The sequence below is a fragment of the Cornus florida genome, unplaced genomic scaffold (genome assembly GCF_030987335.1).
Source record: "Cornus florida cultivar Cherokee Brave unplaced genomic scaffold, ASM3098733v1 CherokeeBrave_3.0.0_Hap2_Chr02, whole genome shotgun sequence".
Classification (NCBI taxonomy): domain Eukaryota; kingdom Viridiplantae; phylum Streptophyta; class Magnoliopsida; order Cornales; family Cornaceae; genus Cornus; species Cornus florida.
This window is the reverse complement of record NW_026775572.1, coordinates 100,114,698-100,119,319: the sequence shown is the minus strand read 5'-3', so window position 1 is coordinate 100,119,319 and position 4,622 is coordinate 100,114,698. Positions and strand designations below refer to the sequence as shown.

The window sequence follows — 4,622 nt, the reverse complement described above, 5'->3', positions numbered from 1 at the left end:
CAGGCTGCTCAGCCTGCTCTGAAGCTGGATCTGGAACTGGATCCTGAGCATGAGAGGGCTCTGTGGGCTCCTCTACATGTTGTTGTACCCTCCTCGGATACCGTCGCCGGGTGACTGTCTTAATTCGTGCCATGGCCTGCAAAAGAACGAAACACTTTGCAAAGTTAGCAATCAAATAATAAAGAATTAAAGCACAATATATAGAAACATGTTTGCCAAGTAACATAGACAACTCAGAGTAATGGACATGAATCTATGCAAGGGATAATGCATCCAGGTAAACAGTGACTAAGTGAAATATGCTAAACAGTGTAAGTATGGAATGCATACAATGTGGAAAACACAGGCATTGGGCATCAAGAAGGTAGCATGAACACTATAGATGGTGTGTGAAGTGCATATATGCAAATTTGTGAAGTTCGATTGATCAGGAAAATGTGAGATCAATTTCTCTCAGATTAATTAGGAGTAAGTTCGATCGATCTTTCTCAGATCGATCTGAGAAAACTTTGATTGATCGAACTGCTTCGGGAAATTTGAAAAGTCAGAGATCTGTGACGTGGATGACACGGGGGATACCCAAGCAAGCTTGTGGGCCCCCTACACCTCAATAACATAATATTGATCACTTGTACGAGTACGTGATCCCCAAAATCAAACCGGAAATGAAATATATACAAATATATATATACATATATATACATATATAGACACATGCTCAAAGCTTTGAATATGGCAAGAAATCATCAAGGAAGCTCAGATCTAACATGGTAAGTTCAAGAACATAAAGATTGAAGCTTAAAAATGGAAAAATCAAACCCAAAACTTACCTAAACCGAACGAGAGAAGTGGTTCGAGAGAAAGATGAGATCTGAGACAAAAAATGAAGAGTTTCGAAGCTCGGGAGGCCGCTGGAGGTTGGGAAGGTAGGTTGCAGCGGTGGGAGATGATGAGGGTTAAGATCGATGTGCAAATTGATCAAATGACTCTAGGGTTTCTATTTTTAAAAACTGTCTCCGACATGTTCGATCGATCTGGAAATATCTTCGATCGATCGAACATAGATCGATCTGAAAAGAACTTAGATTGATCTACCCTTGTAAAATATATATATATATATTATATTTGAAATTATTTGAAATTAAAATTTTTTTGAATTAAAATAAAATAAAAATAAAAATAAAATATTTTTGAGGTTTTTGAAAATAAAATAAAATAAAATAAACATTAAAAATAAAAAATGTGGTCAAAGTCAAAGTCAAAGTCAATAATAGAACACAGATTGATCACTCCAAGATCGATCTGGAAAATGATTCGATCGATCGAATAGGTAAAAACCTGCAGACAAGTTTGAACGATCAGACAGAGAGCTGTTTTATGCAGGGTTCAAAAATTTTCTAAGTGTTGGAACTGAAGATCGATCTGAGGGAATTTTTGATCGATCTTGGAGTACTCAGATTGATCTGAACTGAAGTTTGCTCGATACACAAAGAGGTAAAATATGCAAGTTTGATGCAAGAATGAATGTTCGATCGATCGAACATCCTTTGAGATCGATCGAATAAGTGTAAAATGCCTATTTTTAGAATGGAAGTGCATACATTCTCAATCACAGTTCCTAGCAATGTGTATAAACCCAGAATATATCTAGACGACGCAAAAAATGAAAGGTAAAATAGAAATGAGGTAGGAATAAGGTTGTAAACCCTACGAAGCATTTACTAGCCTTTAACGTCTCTAGCAAGACGATGGGCTTTTTTAGCCCGGATCAAATATTTTGTTATGCATCCCCTCCTTAACGGGGTGACAAACACTTTAAACCCCATCCAACAAATGGTTCTTTAAGGAACTTGTTAGATTTGGATCAAAAGACATTGATGGTCCTTGGTCAAAACAACTCTTGGATTTCTATGCCCTTTCAAACTTTGCTTTTGAAGCAATTTTCTTTGAATCCTTTTTGGTAAGTAATCCATGGGAATGTTTAATATCAAATAGAGACTCAACTTTATTAAATTCATTGGCAATGCATTTTTCAACAACACACACTTCTTCATGCTTGTCTATGGAATTTGGGGTCGGATTAAAGATGTTCAACTTCACCTTCATATGCCCAAATCAGATTTTCATTATCCCCGTCCTACAATTTGTGTTGGCATTTGCGGTTGCCAAGAAAGGACGGCCAAGGATAATGGGAATTTGGCTCTTGGGGTTTGGAACTGGTTCCGTGTCTATGACAACGAAATCAACGGGGAAGAAGAACTTATCAATCTTAATAAAAACATCCTCAATGATACCCCGGGGCTTTTGGATGGATCGATCAGCAAGTTGTAAAACCACCGACGTCGGTTTCAAGTCTCCTAAGCCCAATTTGACATACACTGAATAGGGAAGAAGGTTGACACTTGCTCCTAAGTCTAGAAGAGCTCGATTAATGACATGGTCACCAATGATGCAAGAAGTAGTAGGTGAATCGGGGTCCTTAAACTTTGGGAGAGTGTTATGTTATAAAATGGAGTTCACTTGCTCGGTCAAGACCACTTTTCTCAATGCTTGGCTTTTGTTCTTCCTCTTTTGGGTGCAAAGATCTTTAAAAAATTTGGCATAAGCCGGAATTTGCTTAATTACATCCAAAAGCGGAAGATTGATCTTCACTTGCCTAAACACATCAATGATTTCATTAGTCTTGGTCTTTTGTTTGTCAAGAAAAATGGATCATTTCAAGGCATCCGGAAATGGAGCTTTAGGCTCAAAAGCTTTTTCAGAATTTTTCTTTGAAGAATTTTCAACACAAGAATTTTTCAAACTGTCACAAGAATTTTTCAAAGCTTTGTTCAAATCATTTTCCATCACTTTTTCAAGAAAGGGGTCATGCACATGCAATAAAGGAGGAATATGATGTGAAACGGGACGGGTGTCAACTTTTGGTTGCACCGGTTCACTCTCTTTATTGGATATACTCACTTGGTTGTCCACAATTCTCCCACTTCTTAAGGTTATCACCACATTGACATGTTCGATTGTGTGACCTTCCGATGAGGAATGAGTCTCCACAACACATTATTGCTTTGGTGGTGCATTCAAAGGCATCTTCCCTTTCTCTCTAGCATTCAAAGTATTAGCTATTTGCCCTACTTGGGTTTCTAGCTTAGAAATGGATTGGGAATGAGAATGAAACAATTGAGTGTTCGCCTCTAGAGTACCTAGAGCGGTCAACACTTTTTTGTCAAAAGTGGGACTCTTAGAATTTCCTTGAGAATATGACAATTGGTTTGGAAAATGAGAATTAGAGAATTGATTACCATGCGATTGAAATGATGATGATCTAAAACCTTGTGAACCTGGGCCTTGCATTGGAGGTGGAACATACTTGTTTTGAAAACCACCTTGGGGAGGGTCTGAGCCTTCCCCTTGGCTTTTCCAAGAGAAGTTTGGATGGTTCCTCCAACTTGAATTGTAATGAGTGCCATAGGAATTATTCCCTTGGTTGATAAATGTAGCATTGACTTGCTCATGGTTTTCACTTGGCATATGTCCATGGAGACAATTGGAAATAGAATGTAAAACACTTGAACAAGTCATACATGATTCATTGGATGCACGATGATGAACATGATTAGGGGAAGAAGATACTTGATTCGCCGAAGTTTGGTTAATCAAAAATTGATCAAACCTTTGAGATAAGGATTTCATCTCGGCGGCTATGTCATTGGAATTGTCAACTTGATATAAGCCAACATTCTTCCTTCCACCTAGATTTCTACCATTTTTAGAGGATAAAGATCTATGCATTGAATTTTCACTCATGCTTTCATACAATTGCCACACATCATCCTCATGCTTATCAAGGTAAGAACCACCCATAGATGCATGTACCATACCCTTGTGACTATCCGGCAAACTTTCAAAGAAATATTAAACTAATTGCCACCTAGGTATGTCATGATGTGGGCATTTCCTAAGCAAGTCATTAAACCTTTCCCATGCCTCATGAAACATTTCCCCATCCCCTTGAGAAAATTCATGAATTGAAGTTCTCATGGCATTGGTCTTAGAAACCGGATAGTACTTCTTCAAGAACTCTTGTTGCATTTCTGCCCAAGAAGTTATCAAAAAAGGCTTAAGATTATTGAACCAATATTTTGCCTTGTCTTTAAGGGTGAAAGGAAAAAGTTTAAGTCTTAAAACCTCTTCCGGCATGTCCGTGTATTTAATAGTGGAACACACTTCAAGAAACACATCCAAATGCTTGTAAGGTTCTTCACTTGGAAGTCCATGATAGATGGGAAACATTTGAATGGTTTACGGTTTAATTTCATAGTGATGTGCTGTAAATGGGGGTAATTGAATGCAAGTGGGTGCATTGTATTCATTAGGCACATAATGGTCTCTTAAAGTAATGGGAGGATTCACAACCGGTGGTGCTACTCAGACACCTTGATTGCCTTGCATAATAAGAGGTTATGGAACAAAAATTGGCCGAGGAATTCCCAATGGAATTTGGCTTTGTTGTTGTGGTGGAATGAATGGTCTAGGCATGCCTAATGGTACTTGATTATTTTCATGATGCACATTAGGGTGGAGGATGCCTTATTGGTCTATGTGACCAAGGTCCTCCACATGTT

The 4,622-nt window shown here is 38.1% G+C and overlaps 1 pseudogene; it reads left to right on the top strand.

The window, feature by feature from the left end:
• Positions 1 to 3,934: 3,934 nt before the first annotated feature.
• On the top strand, positions 3,935 to 4,033 carry LOC132297787 (small nucleolar RNA R71; annotated as a pseudogene).
• The last annotated feature ends 589 nt before the right edge of the window (positions 4,034 to 4,622 follow it).